Genomic DNA, 17,249 nt, shown 5'->3' on the forward strand with positions numbered 1-17,249 from the left:
TTCAGTATCTTAGTGAGGATTTTTTTGAAGGAAGTAAGATTGAAGCCAGATCAAGACTGCACCCTGTTCTTCCATTGTATGAACACTATAGTTCTTCTTTCTTCCATAAAGGGAAGTCGTTTTATGTTTTGTAATGTAATGTGTCATTCATGCTGTAACAAAAAAGCACGCATTCACAACCCATATTATCTCGGCACACTGATTGCCCCAAAAATCATCAATGGAATACCAGTCAGGACACCATCCCTTACTATCCACAGGTACAAATTAATTGCAAGATCTGAAAGCATTTTCTGAAAATGGGATTCTTGCTAAATGCCAATGACCTTTGTGCAAGCTATTATTTGGGTATGAAAGTATGAAATCTAGCACATTAATTTCGTACCCTCTAGCGCTTTCTAATAAATTAAACTAAGGTAGCTCACCTCTGCTGGGGCCTTATTTATGAAGGCCTTGCGCCACCGGTGCGTCACTTTTTCCCATGTTAAAAGTGACGCAGCGGTGGCGCAAGTCCTTAATAAATAAGACCCCAGGTATTTAGTGAAGAAAGGAGTCCGAGTTCATTCATCAGTATTCACACCCCAAAATGGGAGTGACAACAATCTCTGGAACAATTCTTCGAGAATCAATACTGGCAGCTAGTTCTAAGACGTGGGCCGGCTAGATGTGGGCCAGCCCTGACTGTGTACTATACTCCTTTCCCTGGAAGCTGGCAGTTAAAAATACAAAACCAATTATATGAATTAGGTACAAATAATGTTCTACTTTGAAAATATTTTCAGTTTTTTCAGATATTGCATTTGCCTTGTACAGTAAGTTAAGCCTCGAAAAATTGGCAAAGTAGCTTGGGGATCAGATTATCATCGCAGATTGGAAGCAAACTATTATTTTTTTACTTTCTACCAGGTGCTAACATTTTACTGTATAATGATTCCACATAATTTATACAAACTTGACTCTCTAAGTAATGTATGTGTAGATGTTGTGTTGTTGTTCTCCAATACACCACGCAGTCCACTACATCAGAGTCAGCTGCCAAACAAAGAATGCTTTACCTACATGTTGACAAAGTACCTTTGGTTCAAGCCATATTGGGCCCCGTTACAAGGACACATGAGACGGATGTGAGGTCTAAACTCAAAATTCATGAACGAATTGCTCTGCCTAGGAACACCAAAGAACGGAGGTGTTAGACAGCCTTGAAATAAATGTAGTATTAACCATATGTAAATGTTGTATACTTTTAAAGTGCACAGCTGCCCGCACCGCAGGCATCCCGGCACTGTATACCGCTGGGGAACCCATCCTGGCTTTCCCTGTGAGATGGCCCCTTCTGGGCACCTCCAAGATGAGACCAGGCATCCCCTGCGTTGAAGGGCCCGTTGTGAAGATTAAGCAAGCTATTGCCCAGAGTTGCAGAGTGGAGCCCAAGGTTAGAGTTGGTGCCGAGGCGAGAATTATCAGGCCCGCGGACAATTTGACCCAAGACCCTGCCGTGTTGGGAATCGAACCCTGGTCCCAGGCCGATCTCAGCTTCCGGGTCTGCCGCCTCTAACCATTGAGCCACACCTCCTCACTGATTAATTATCATTAAACGTGAAATCAGGACCCTTTGCAATTCATTTAAAATACTGACTTTTCCTATTTGGTGGTATTTTTGAGAGTAAAAGCCTCAAATGGTGAAGATACGGTAAACTCAAGAGTAGAAACCTGTAGCATGATGAAATTATTTCCCCCCCAAAAATAAACATTAGGACTAGTCCAGCCTCAGAATTGACCTAAAGAAGCAATGAAAAGTTTAAGAGGGGTGGGTAAAGAAAATTAAAATAGTAAAAACTAGAAGATGATCAGTAACCTGCGTTCTAGGTGTGCTTCCAGAATACTGACATTGACCTACAAGAATACTAACACCAGAATATCACCTACCACTATTCTCAACTCCACATCTGTGCACCATGATGATATACATATTTCCAATGAATTGAGATATAGCGCCAACAATAGTAAATGTATACTTACCTTTATAGATGGACCTTGACAATACAGGGTTAATCAATATTCTGGAGTCAATATTGTTGTAAGTCAATTTTTTTAAGCTGTCAGTCAAATCTACTTTATTCAGCAAACAAGGCCATAAAAGATAAAAAATAAATGTATGACAATGGTATGTGGCTACACAGACAAAAAAAATTATTATTCATACCACAATTTCGTTCACAATATCACTTTAAAATTACATATAAACAAGGTCACATACAGTTAATTCATAACAATATTAAAAATAACTAAATACAGAAAAACGTTTCATATTCATCATGAACAAGGCCATTTTAGGGACGAAGGGAGCAGCGCAGGACACTGAAGCCAGGTTTGTGTGAAAAAAGGCCGTTTTATTGAAACAGGTGCACATTACATAAACAACCTTGGCCTTCGCCTTACAAAAGTACAGCCTCACTATACAAAGTTGGCCACATTTGTTAAGCTACCCTCACCCCTAAAACAACCCTCCCCCTTCATAACAACTTATACAGCAATATTGTATATGCCCCAGGGCTAGTCAACTGCAACTGATACCACTAAAATCCCTTTACTGTTTCCTACATCTATTAACCTCTTAACCCATTAAACTTCCTACAGAACCTTGAACCACCTGGCTCGTTCAGGCGTGAACTTGCCTGCCCATTCCCTTTCACTCTGAACTGCGGCTGACCACAACAATAAACTTCAGTATACCATGGCAACTTCTCTACCAACTTCCACCCTGAAAAAGGGGGGGGGGGGCTAAGTGCCCACACCCTTTTCTGCACCCTCCCCCCACCATTGGGCAAGGGTTATATACGTTTCTTGATTAACTGATGTAGTGCCCCTTAGCCAACACCAGCTTTATCTGCACCAGTAACGTTGCATGCTCATGAATGCAGAATGCACCCAAACGCCCCCGGAAGCAAGATACAACTGCACAACACTACCTAAACCGAGATCCCTACAACAGAAACACAGTCCTCATTGACTACCTCCCATCTCTGTCTATAGCAGCTGTGATGGCGGTCCTCAAATCTGCCTTCATGTATTCTACCCAAGCAAATCCTTACCTCACACTAATTCGTTCCCTAAGAGCCACAGGAGTATATCAGGGTAGTGGAACCCTTACGAAAAGCTCGTTTAAATAGTGTAGAAGCTCTCTCCACCAATATCCATTACCATACTTACTGGTAGAGTAAGTGTAACATTAAATATTATTTCGCCCCCATGGCGACTTGATCCTGGGCTTCGCATAGCTCCCTGAATGAGGAGGTTGACCACAATCCATAAAAGTTGATGACCTGCACATACCGCTCCCACCCCTTAATATACCTCTGGATACCTGTGGACGACCACCTACCCAGCTCTAGTAAGCACCCTATACCTCCACCTACCCACTCTTGTAGTCACACCTAGTCAAAAAATAGTGAATGACCTATACGGGTGCCTCCACACCAGTCATATCCAGCTCCTATCACATGACAGCCAGCAATTGAAAATATTAAGGACAATCCACTCTACTGGTGCCTTTAGACCTCTCAGCGGCATTCAGCACTGTAAACCATCAAATTCTGCTCAGAAGATTAGGGGAGTCCGGGCTAAAAGGAAAGGCATCGCAGTGAATGACCAGCTTCCTCTCTGACCACTCTCAGACAGTTAGCTTGGGTCCCTATATGTCCAAGTCTAAGAAGTTATCCAAGGGAGTACCACAGGGATCCTGTTTGAACCCTACTTTATTGAACATCTACATTGCTCCCTTGGCCAACCTTATGAGGACATTTGGATGTGTTCCTATATCCTATGCGGATGATACCCAGCTTACTTTCTCCTTTGATAAACACTCCATTATAGCTCAGACCAACTTCTCTGCAGGCATGCTAGCAATAGCTCAGTAGATGAGTACCAACTATCTCCAACTAAATGCCGGGAAAACAGAGATTATGGGGCATATTACCAAGGGAGGCGATAGGCAATTATCGCCGGTTTAGCGGCCGTTTTCGGCCGCTAAGCGGAGATAATTCTATCGCTATATTAGCAAGCTGTCACTAACTGATGTTAGCGATAGCTTTTAGGCAATAGCGAGCGGTTTGGGGCCCGCTTTGCATGTCAGCGATATTTATCGCTAATGACATGCAAAGTGTGCGTACCCAACCTGTTAGCAATGGAAATATTCCTGCTATCGCCAAAAACTAATGCCTGCTCAGACCAGTTCTTAGCCATGTTATCCAATGGGAGGTGGATAACATGGCTAAGAGCATTTAGTCGCTAATGTGTGAATATCGCTGTATTCTCAGCGATATTCACGCTATCGCCAGAAAAATTATCACTTTGGAAATAAACGTTGCTAATAGCACGTTATCTCAGCGATAATTTCCGGCGATGCTTAGCGATAAAAAAAATCGTTGCTAAGCCTAGTTAGCGATAAATATCGCTACTCGTTGGTAATATGCCCCTATGTTTTTTTGAGAAGCCACCTTGATGTGGACACCAGAATGGGGGCCCAGGGAGTTGGGCGCACCCGCCTCGAAGGCATCAGTAAAGAATATTGGGGTGCACATCAAACAGAGCTTAAACATGAAGGAGCAGGTGTCTCAAATGGTAAGCTCATGCTTTCATGTATTAAGCCTTCTGAGGCGTGTGTTTCCATTCCTTCCAGATCACACACAGAAGACCCTTATCCAGTCTCTAGTCATAAGTCGACTTGACTAGTGTAATGCTTTACTGATATCGGCCAATGAGGCTGCGCTGGATCGTTTGCAGGTGGTGCAGAACACAGCAGTGTGTCTAGTATTGAACGCCCCCTTTAGATCTCCATCGAATTTGCTACTGTGGAAACTGCACTGCTTCCAGGTTCGCAAGCGAATAGAATTTAAGATCTGCTGCATCACCCACAAGACAGTATACGGCAATGGGCCAACATATTTGACGGAGAAGCTTAGTCATTACACTCCCCTTAGAGACCTGCGATCCAGCGCAAAATCACCTCTTAAAGTCCTGCGCATTTTCAAAGCTAGGACCAGGGGCAAGGCTTTCTCCTACCATGCCCCACGGAACTGGAATTCGCTCCTGCTAACACCGAGGCAGTGCACGGACTATCTCCGTTTTAGAAAGTCCTTGAAAATTTTTTTATTCTAGATGTCTCTCTTAGTATTAGCCTTTTCCCTATTTGTCCGCAAGCGCGGAAATAGCCCTTCGGAGGTGAGTCAGGCGCTATATAAGCAAATAAATAAATAAATTAACAGGTTGGCTTCCCGCATGCTGGAAGACCCAATCTCTCCCGGGCATTGACCAAGGCCGAACAGCTGCCTCCATTGGACTGTGCGGAAACTGTCAATGGGATATACCCAAAGGAGAATGCCACTGCCCTCACACCTCTGACCTGTTTTAATCTTGTTTAGCCAGATTTGCAGGCCTTCATCTTGCTCACTAACCATCTTCCAATAACTTCCCTATTCTCCTGCCCACCCAGGAGACCTAAAACCCTAGTTACGCCAAAAACATCCAATACAAGAGCAGAGAACAGCACCATCTCACAGTTTTCATTGCAAACCTTGGACAAAACTTCAAGATGTCACTAACATGTCCAAAGTCAAAGGCCTTCATATTGGACCACAGTTCCCTATTACCTATCACTCCAATGGAGCATCTTGGTGCTGAGAGCGGGTGTCAAAGGAGTGTGGTCTCTAATGTCGCCATGGTTTAGATGAAAGAAAGGGCCAGACTATCTGGAACTGTGAAAATCCAAGTTTTTAATTATTACTTAAAGATAAATTCCGTCTGTGCATATGCGCCCCATGCCCCATGAACCCTCCTCGCCTCCCTGTCAATACCGAACTTAAGAAACTTCATTGGCTAACGGTCAGGGAAAGAATTGTATTCAAGGTCCTGTGCATCGCCCACCAAGCCTTCTGGAAAACAGGCGCCACATCAATCATTCTCTGATCACCCCCTACCAACCCAACAGACAGCTCAGATCAGCCTCCTCCTTCCTTGTCACCGTACCCAGGATCAAGAGAGCCAGATGTAGGGGTCGTTTTCTCTCCCACAACTCGGCCAAACTCTGGAACTCCCTTCCCCTCCACCTGCGTTCAGAGCCCAATCTTCTGCCCTTTCAAAAAAAGCTAAAAACGCTGCTGTTCAACAAATCAGATTAGGTCCCCACCTCTCTTCTAACGCCTTTGTCCGCAGCGCTAGGATGCCTCAGGGTAGCTATTGCGCTATACAAATGTTCTTTTCATTTCATTTTCATTTCATTTCGCCTGCCCCTCATTCACTCCTATCACCATCCAGGCATCTTTTGCCACCCACTGTTGCATATGTGTTTCAGATTGAGCTATTTATACAGAAACCAATTTACGCAGGGGCGGTACTTTGCCCTCCCACTGTTCCACCAACGCAGGATAAGCTATTCTGTGTAATCCTTTGCTGGAGGGTGACCACTAACCCTTACGCATGTTGAGGCAGTGATCTTGTGGTCCCAAGCCAGCGTCCAGCTAGCCGCACAGGGCTTTGCTTTATCTTGCCCTTGGGGTCAATGAGCCACACAATGCTCTCCCGAGCCTGCCACTACCGTTGAGCTGAAGACCTGTGAAAGCCATACAGGCCCAGTGTGCTGGTACTATGCCCAACAAGCTCCTCCAACGAGACCACCCTACACTAGGCCCGCATGCTACCCTGCCTTTCGAGTGGGCATATTCTTTCCCACATTTCCCATGCCAGGCCATTCCTAGCCCCTCTTCGCTTTAGCTTCCACACTCGCAAATGATCACCCCTGTCCAAGATGCCCATCCCCTCTTAACCCTGCCTTCCCTCTGGGCCCTGAACCTCGCTGGCACTACTACTAGGCAGCTATCACTATCCTGTTGAATGCTATACCACTGGATGCATACCCCACAACACCACTATATGACTGGTACCCCCCACCCTTGCAAGCAAATGCGTTCCCTACATGGGCCAACTCAATACCCCCTTCAATCCCCCCCTACGTCCAGGTACCTCAGTACTGGCCAGAAAAAGGTTCTCCACTAGCGCTACCCCTTCATAGTTTCCAGCAATGGTGGGCTTGATCATTGTCTTGGTGGAGCCTGTGCCACCGGGGGCAAGAACAATGACTGATCTATAGGCTTTCCCTCCATTTACACGGAGCTGTGCGTGCCTCTGCAGTGGCCTCGTGCACTTTATCAATAGCATGCCCTCTACTAATGCGGGTGAGCCTCGAGCACACCTCATAAAGCCCCCACGGTCCCACACATAACCTGCAGCTGCAAGGCCTCTACTGTTTGGTGCTTTGGTGAGAGGCCTCGTGCTAGGGTCAGCTGTATCAATTGAGTGTGTGCAGCAAGCGTTAACTCTGATCGATTAAGGAGGCCCCCGCAGTCCACGGCACATTATTGCCCCCATGGGGGCTGCTCACCACACATGCGGGAGCGGCCCTGCCCTTCTACCTGTGTTGCTGCTGTTCCTGGGTGTTGGCGCTGCAGAAAATAGGTCCATTCCACGACTCCTAATGCCGCTCTCTTTATGGGGAGACTGCCATGCTGTGTCGGCACCTCCAACAATGAATTGATGCCCACAAACAGCTTCAACTCCTGGGGCAGCTCGCCCTCACTGGACACGCTGGCTGACATGCCCACCAGTAAGGAGACTGTAAAAAAGGTGTTTTGGGGTGTTAAACTGCTGTACACTAGCTTTACCTGCAACAAATCTAACTACCAGGTACCAGTCACAGTGTCACCATACAAAATGGTGACTGGTACCTTAAAAGCATTATGATATATCCCTTGGGCTACTAAGTAGCCCAAAACCCGCCCAAATTTCGGATAGTGGTCGTCTGCTCCACTTCCCCAAGATACCCGGGGGCAACCCTCCCTGTAGTTGGCTGCCCCCCAAAATCCCCATAAGCATAAGTCACAAACACACTACATAAAAGCAAATCTCATATGGATATTAAAAAACGTTCTTAACAGTGCAGTGGAGAAAAAATGTGATAGCAATTAAAACCAGACTAAACAGACCATGTACTTGTAGCATAGAGTTGGTAATTTACGTACATTTCATATTGAAATTGCACAATAAGCAAAAAACATGAACATAAGTTAATTGACGTAAACAATAATACACCATCGTATAAGACTTGATTTTTTGATGGCATAAAATTGAAACAAGGAAGCGCCTATGAGGGGCAGAAGAAAATTGGCCATAATGTTCTAATATTCAACCATTTTCTTCCATTCAGGAGAAACTAGGATAATGCAGCTTAAATTAGTTCGTGGTTATGAATTCCAAACTAATCATAAGGTATCTGGACATGGTCATTGTGATCTGAGGAGGGGAAAACGACCTATAATAATGTATTTAATAGTCTGCTGTCATTGCTTTCTGCTTTTTTGTCTGTATGCCATTTTCACTCGTCCAACCATTCAGCGTCCTCTTACCATATCCTCTGCTACAAGTTCATATCTCCATAACCAACGTTTCTGTAAAATGTTCTCACTAACAGCTTTCCTGCAATCATTACAGGAGACAGTCCTTTCTCAGGTTCTGCCTTCTCTCATCTGAGTATATCTTCGCCCTGCCGCTTTCATCCTTGTGTTGCTGTGCAAAAACACTTAGGGGCATATGTAGATAATTTCCATTTTGCGATTCTCAAATAGCGATTTTTAAGGAATCGCTATTTGAGAATTGCAAAATGGAATGTAGGTAAAAAATCGCAATTTTTTTACGAATTGCTAAAATTCCTTAATTGCGATTAGCAAATTGCGAATCACAATTAAGGAATGAGTGTCCCATTCATTCCTATGGGCCAAGAGGCCCATAAGAATGAATGGGGATACATTCTCAAATTGCGATTTTCTATGAGAATATCGCAATTTGAGAATCGCAATTTCAAGAGTGCCAGGGTGTCCAAAGGACACCTGTTGCACCCCTGGAATGTGCCTGTAAGTACATGTGGCGCACAGACATGCCCTAAGGGCATGTCTGTGCGCCACATGGCACTTTGAATTTTTAATAAACATGCATTTTGACAGGAAATTGCAAAATACCATCTACTTGGAGTAGGTGGTATTTTGCGATTCCTTAAGCCAAAATCGCATTTTAAAAGTCACCCCTACATAGCATTTAAGGAATCCAAAATTGCGATTCCTTAAATGCTTGAGCAAAATAAGGAATCACAATTTTTGCGATTCCTTATTTTGCTATGTGGCACCTACATACCAAATGGACGTTTGCGAATCGCAAATGCCTTCCTACATATGCCCCATACTGTGCTCAGCTATTCTCTCTACTGGTAGCCACTGGTAATGATGCCTCTAGAAACCCTAAATATTGTCCAAACCGATTGAGGCTTAGTACCTGTGATGGTATTTTCAACAGCTGCTTGGCTTTAAAGTGTGCAAGGATGCTGTCTCCCAGTACACACAAAGCCATTGTCCAGCATGAATTTACTAATGTGTGAATAACCACATGCCACACGTGTCGCAGCCAATGAAAATCGATGCATGCAGTAAATCTGAACATACACTGCTCTAACTATAGCTCCTGTCCAAGAGACCATTTTCCTGGCAGTTTCCAAAAGGCCACCATGATTTGTCACTTTATTTACAAGCAACGTATTGAGATCAAATATAATGTTTGGTCCGATCCGATACCTGGGCAGGAGAGTGTCACAGATAAAGTGCTCTACCAACAACACTTCAGTTTTGCCGAGTCAAGTCTGAACACACTCGCGCTTATCTAAAAAACAGGCAGACTACGCTCAAGGTGCATTGCATATGCTAATTCATAGATGTTATGCCTCAAGTAATTGAATACAATTTACTAAGAAAAATTGAAAATGTGCTCATGATGTTTATGAGATAAGGTGGAATGTACTGAGTGTGTTAAAGAAATGACGTAAATTCGCTCGGATTTTTGAGGATGTTGAGTGCTTATGCAAAGCAATGTATCAAGAACAGCTTCCTTTTACATCCCTTACATATCACTATCAAACAAATCAAAACCATTCATGCATCAGCTTTCATTCCCTCATCTCCCTCCATCATTATACCTAACCACAGCTACTGCCTCCTACATGATTTACATAATGTTCTGCCTGTTCAATTCTTTCTCAATGGCACACAGGGCTCCCTTTGTCCTGTCTTTTGAACTATTTGAACACTGTGCAGTACAAGGAGCCTTTTCTATCTGCCTAAATCTATTTCAATTCACAGACGTTTGCTGCTTTCCACTTGTAAAAGGATTTACTCACATGAACTCCTTTACTGCCGAAATGTTTGTGAATACCCACAAACGTGGACACTGGATCTTCACAAACTTGTCTTGTATCCCTTCCCAGAATGGGACGTCAGGAGCAGGAGCTAATTTCTTTCAATGGTGGAAAGGGGAAGAGGACACCTCTGTGGTGGTTTATTATCTTCTCCATGGAAAAAATATACTCCATGTGGAGCAAAATAAAAGAAAAAAGATTTTTAATTCATGAAAAAAAGACATTTTCTTTAGGCTGATAAGCATAATAAATACCTCACAACCCCAGGGGGAAGCTTAGTTTCTTGTTTTATGAGACAATATGCACGTTCTTGATTGAGGCAGCTTTGTGTTGGTCTTAATCTGCCATTTATAGATACCTCGCGCTAATAAATGTATTTTTCCCTCTGATATTCTTAACCGAGGCAGCTTTTCGTTGTTCTTAAAAGTGGCAGATTGGGATCCGAATGTACCTGGCAGGTGGTCTGCGTCTCCAGTCTTCACACAGTTCGTGGTTGGTGTTTAAACACATTTACAGGCCTGTTTCATCATTATATTTTCACAATGCAGTTGCAAATGTTGGTCACGTTTTTGTGTTTATGTCTAGATAATAAATTAAAGTTCCTAATAAATCTATGTTCCTATTTTTCAATAAACAGAAAAGAATAATACATTATTTTGGGACAAGCCATCAATAACGGGAATCTTCAATCCATCCTGCAACTGCTTCAGAGGCCCAGGAATAGGATGGGGCACATTTATGTCACACAAGGAAATCCAAAGAAAGAATTTTCTAAAAAATGATGATTTCTTCCTTTTCTCTGATTTTGAAGGTATGATGTTATTGTATGCAGCTACAATTCAATACAGTCAAGTATTCTGTTGTTCACATGACACACAAGATAAAAAATAAAATAAAAAATAGTCTTCTTGTGGTTGCAAACCCACTGATTCGCACGATCATAGGGTTTGTGACCAAAGACGGTTTCTTTATAATATAAAAACCGCTTTTGAAATTCAAATAAGTCCCAATTAGGAGAGGATGGGAAAGGGGAGTCCCCGTGTAATTTAATTCACAATGGTTTGAATCAATGGTTAGAAATTGTGGTCGCAAACTCTAAAAAAGTTACTAACAACACCTCAAAGGAAGTGGCAACTGATTGCTCCTGTGAGGCAACTCACACTTTCGGAATTATGTTGGGTTGTTTGTTAAAAAAAAAAAAAAGCACTCCTGAAATAATAATTTGTTCTTTTCTCAGTCTACATATGGCCCGTAGGTTGCATAAACCTCACAGGGCTCCCACTGCACCAACAAAGGGGCATAAAGCAGGCATAAAGCCCCTGAGGCGCAGGTGGTACGCAACACTTCATGGGCTCACAAAGGTTCAGGGGGGCCCATTCAGCCAAAGGCCAATGAAAACTACTGAGATACACGATGCACAGGGGGCTCCATCATTTTGCATTACAACACTGCACCAGCAAAGCTTCATTCTTCCCCCATGTAGTATGCAGTGGTTGCTCTCCAAACAAGTTTGGATAAGGTTAAGGCTAATCTTCATCTTCATCAAGACCCTCCCAAAAACGTGGTCAGAGTGTGAGAATCCAAGGTACCAGTATGCACATTAAATGCCTTAAATCCTTAAAATCTTAGCTCTACAGATCCTTTTATTTGCAGGGGTTTGAGATTTTTTTTTTATTTGGGTTGACAGGATGGCAGGGATTTTTTTGCCTGTGGGAAATCAAATTAGATGGGAGTAAAGCAAATTTCTCAGAGGCATCTGAGTAAATGGCCCCTCTCTGCAGCGTGCATAGCCACAGCCTGGGTGCTGTAGCTATGCACGCCTCGACTACTCGCGCCTGGACCACTGCAATAGTCTTTATGCAGGAGCAAACAAATCTTTTTTTTAAAAACTCCAAGTTGTTCAAAACGCTGCGGCGCGTTTAGTCCTGAAACTCCCCTGTAGAGCTTCTGCATCAGCGGCACTAAAGGTCCTCCATTGGCTGCCGGTTCACAAGAAAATCCTTTTTAAAATCCTTTTAATCACATACAGAGCCAAACTTAAACTGGGACCTAAGTGCCTCTCAGCACGGTTCTCCTCTTACACCACGACTAGGACTCTCAGGTCCTCAACAGCCAACCTCCTTAAACCACCCATTTTTAGATGCAGAACAAAAGGAGGAAAACCCGTGGCCGTGCTTCGGACCAAAGCCTGGAACACACTACCATTCAATCTAAGATTTCAGAAAACTGAAACTCAATTCAGGAAGGCCTTGCAGACATGGTTATATAACACCTCAGATGTACTCTCGCTAGCAATGATTTAGTATGTCTAATATCTATCACGTCTAGGACCCCTTCTCTCCTCCGATTCACCAGCACCAGGATACTCCTCAAGGAGTGACAGCCTGCGCTTTACAAATTCCGACTTACATTACATTGAAACATGCTTGTGCACGTTGAATATGGAGATCATGAGGTATGGTGGTCAATTTAAATGCATATCACTGCAAACGAGTTATATGTGTAAGAATTTGGGGTATTAGTTGAGTGGGGCAGACGCCCACCTCAAGTATTAATAACAATCCAGTTTGGGGTAAATCATTAAAGTCACTAAGGGACATATTACCAAGGGCATTATCGCCGCATTAGCGGGAGTTTTTCCCGCTAATGCGGCGATAATTTTATCGCCCTATTACCAAGCTGTCGCTAACACCAGTTAGCAACAGCTTGTAGGCGATAGCGGGCATTTAGGGGCCTACTTTGCTTGTCAGCGATAATTATCGCTAATGACATGCAAAGTGGGCGTGCCAAGATGTTAGCGACTGAAAACAGTCGCTAACATCTTTAACTCCTATTAACAACTTTTGGAAATATTCGCGCTCAGCGCGAATATCTCCAAAAGCTAACGCCTGCTAAAAGCAGTTCTTAGCCATGTTATCCAATGGAAGGTGGATAACATGGCTAAGAGCATTGTCACGATAATGCATGAATATCGCTGATTTTTCAGCGATATTCATGCATTTCGCAGGATTTTTACCACTTTTGAGATAATTCTTGATAATATCAAGGTATCTCAGCGGTAAAAATCCTCGGTGCTCGGCGATATTTTTTTCCCGCTAACCAAGCAATAGCGATAATTATCGCTATTGCTTGGTAATATGCCCCTAAATTTCCTCTGTGATCAGATGGCACAAAGCAGACAGGCTTAACTTATAGACAATATATAAAGTATTTATGAAGTTCCAAAATAATAATAATGTCAAAAACACAACAAACAAAAAAATCCCAATCAATTTATAAAAATAGAATATATTTTATTAAATAAATGTATACCAAAATGAAAAAAATACAATAATGGGAACCGGATATTTGAGATTTTAAATAGCGTCAAAAAGTGTTGAGTGCCAACTGCGGTCATCTGCTCATGATTGACCGGTACCTAGGTGGGAGTTAAGGCCCACCATGAATGAGCACAAGTTGGATACAAGAACCAGGTTTGACCTGGCCAGATGTTTTGCATTCAGACGTAGGGGCCAATTTAAATCATTGAAGAAAATAGAAACCTTCTCAGGGGTCTCACTGATACTTGGTCTTTTTAAACCAACAAAGAAGAAATTGGCACAGAAGCTGAAATATAGAAAGAATGCATTTATTCACATCAGATGAGGGAGACTATGTCACACAGAAGTCTTAGCAACTGAATGAGGCAATCTAAGGAGTACAGAAAACTGGGGCCTTATATATGCTTAGGGTTACATAATCAGCATAGGACCAAGGGGCAGTCCTGGCTCATTGAAAATAAAAAAGGAACCTAGTTGGTACAGGGCTCCATCCTGCAGATGTAAGGGCTGACTTAATTCTTGGTGGTAGTGATACTCCATCACAACAGAGTATCCTTACCATCATGAATGTGGCCAACCTGCTGAATTCTAATGTGGGTGGACCTTAGGGTTAATCACGGTCGAGACTAATGCATCCCTGCCATGATAAATTCCCTCTGACAGCCCTGAGGAGTAAGGGCCGTCGGAGGCTGTCCTGTCATTCCACTCACCTTATTTAGATGGGCGCAGTGGCTAATTTGTAAAAGGTTAAGCGCCGGAGCTATCGTCAGGAGGCAGCTTGCACCAGTGCCGCCTAAAACAGAACCAACTATTAACCATGAACGTGGGGATAGGATGTGGCCTAATGGCCAGAGCTGCCGACATCGGAGCTGGGTAACCAGGTTTGTGTTGCGGCATCTGCTCAACATCCTGTGATTCTTGGCTAATCACTTGATCTCCCCCTGCCTATCATAAACAAATGAGTCCTTAACGGGTGCTCATGAAATGTGCCGGTGTTGGTGCTGAGCACCGGAAACAACCAACTCAAATTGAGCACTGCTTTGATGGCACATCTCTCATTTTAAAAACTTGTTCACACCACATCAGGTCAGGTTTGAGGTGGCTTTTCCACTTTGACCCTTCCTTCTAAGTGTGCCACAAGGTTTCTTTCTCAATCCCTAATTCTTTTGTCAGTTTGCAGAGGTTCTGGATGTTCACTGGGTGGGCTGTTCCCCTCCAAACATTACTATTCAGCTGACACCAATATGCATCAACAAGTGTCACCCATGTCAGGCACGTGAATCTCTGCTTTAGGGCCTTTGATGAGAGGATGTCCCAGCAATGGTTCTGAAGATTCCTGCACAGTTGCCAGGAAAGGTTTAAGTCACTTTTGCACAGATGATAAGTGGAAACATAACTTTTGAATTGACTGATCAGTGCAAAAAATAAAATTGGGTGCCAGTTTACTGGGCCAATGTAGACCTAACTATGGTTCAAAATTGCCCAGTATCAGTGTAAAATTGCCCAACTGGTGTAGTTAATTTGTCTGACCCTTATTCTTCGCTGCCAGAAAACATAACCATATTTAACAGATTGCTGAGAGACTAAACTCTTATTGGAAGCAAGACTAAAATTTAAATCAGACACTTTTCCTTTCCATATGATGAGTTTTGTTACACAAGGGTCTAGCGCTGGCTTCCTACATTCAATGAAGCGCAAGGGGGGGGCAACCATTTATGGGGCTCCTCTTCAACCAATGGCCTATGAACATTTATGCCTTATGGATGACTCAGATGACCCTCACCACATCCTACAGGGGCTCCTGTCTTCTTGGGTTATGTCACTGAAATGTGGCCACACGCAGATTTCTGTTGTAGGCACTTGGATTTGTTGATGGAAAATAACACACTACAGTAATCTAGCACCACACAATGTTTCATAAATTGTTTGAGTGATAATTCAATCTATAAGATATTGCACGACGAAGTCAATGCCCCCAAGCTTTTGCTGGAGACAAATTTCCATAGCAGACACACAAATCAGTTTTTTGTGACCTCGTCAAAGGAATTAAGACATCAAAAAACAAGTGTATTTATCCAATTAAATACTCCAAGGTTAGGAAGAATCTTTTAAGGAAATGCTTTGTTACCTTATTTTTCCAATGTTGTAAAAGTTTTTTTAGGAGAACCGACCTATTTGAATACCGTTAACATGTCAATGAGGCTCTTAATCTGCTGTTTTATTTTTTTATGTGATTAAAATGAAACTTTTCGCCGTGTCTTTAATGAAATTTAAATTTTCTCAGCACTATCAAAGACAATCCACAATATGTTTTTATGAATTCAGGAATGCAGACCAATCTCGAGTATTCTGGTGCTTAGAGTTTGAGGTCTGTCTTATGAAGACTTGCAAATACATCATACCCAAACTAAATGACTGTACTGTTCATATCCTTAAGAAGACAGAACTGCGTTAATAACCTAACTTGTAGATATTAACCTCTTCTTTGTTCTATGGCAGATTTAACTCCTCTGATAAAGACCGAAGGCTGAACACATTCTATAAAGGAACAACATTTAACTAACTCACTGTGGACCTGGAAACAATCCCTTCAGACTACCGAAGTGCACCTCCTTAAAGGGATACCACATTTGCTGATAAATATTTTCTTAGAATCTATTCTTTCTCCCTCGGATTTAGAATAAATTAATCAATTTGCACTGGTATTTGAAATGTTCCTATTTGATTTATTGTCAAGCACTAAAGACTGCCGGTCAAGTATGAGAAATTGATCACTGTATCATTAGAAAGGTACCCAGGGAAATACCTTGAATGCAGTATGGAGTTGAAATGTCTATCTATCTATCTATCTATCTATCTATCTATCTATCTATCTATCTATCTATCTATCTATCTATCTATCTATCTATCTATCTATCTATCTATCTATCTATCTATCTATCTATCTATCTATCTATCTATCTATCTATCTATCTATCTATCTATCTATCTATCTATCTATCTATCTATCGTAAAATTTAATATTTCAAACAAATCAGTTTTTCAATAAAGAGATAAACATGACAATCTTAACCTGAGGTTTGACAGTCGACGTTGGTATGTCTTATGCCACAGCCATTTCATGTTTCCTCTGCGATTCACAACGCAAACGCCTAAATCCCAAATCATGAAGTCTATCTGTAAGGAGCTTCCACATATCCTTTTCCGTGAGGAGGCAAGGAGGACCATCAATCTATTCCACTGGCATGAATACACTGGTTATTCCCTTACAGACTCCAGGCGAACTTAAGATTTTACAGGAATGTGGCACAAAATACAAGATTCATCCATAAGTCTCTGATTTTCCACTTCCACCACTTTTAGGGTTCCTCAAACAAATAACCGTGAATTGGTCAAGTTTATTGATTCAGCTTTACGATAAAGCCATACAATAATAAAGCATAGAAATGTGCACATTGCGGGATACCCAAATGTATAAACTTCATTAAAACAATACATACACCAAGTAATACGATATTATAAGCATTCCCATCAACATGTTCTCTTATGCTAGCATGCCTCGTGTCTGTGATTTCATGGATGCAAGATGCAGCCTGAACGGGATAAATACCTCAATGGGCTTGCGGTTAGTCCGCCTGGGT

At 42.6% G+C, this 17,249-nt stretch overlaps 1 pseudogene across 1 annotated transcript in view; it reads left to right on the forward strand.

Annotated features, from left to right (window-relative positions):
- The window catches only part of LOC147707019 (meprin A subunit alpha-like), a 119,842-nt pseudogene extending 103,467 nt beyond the window's left edge, over positions 1-16,375 (forward strand). Inside the window, exons 12-13 of the transcript XR_015296605.1 lie at positions 10,926-11,099; positions 16,108-16,375. The product of XR_015296605.1 is annotated as a meprin A subunit alpha-like (transcript). The remainder of the gene's footprint in view (positions 1-10,925; positions 11,100-16,107) is intronic.
- The last annotated feature ends 874 nt before the right edge of the window (positions 16,376-17,249 follow it).

The sequence above is a fragment of the Lissotriton vulgaris genome, chromosome 6 (genome assembly GCF_964263255.1).
Source record: "Lissotriton vulgaris chromosome 6, aLisVul1.2, whole genome shotgun sequence".
Classification (NCBI taxonomy): Eukaryota; Metazoa; Chordata; class Amphibia; order Caudata; family Salamandridae; genus Lissotriton; species Lissotriton vulgaris.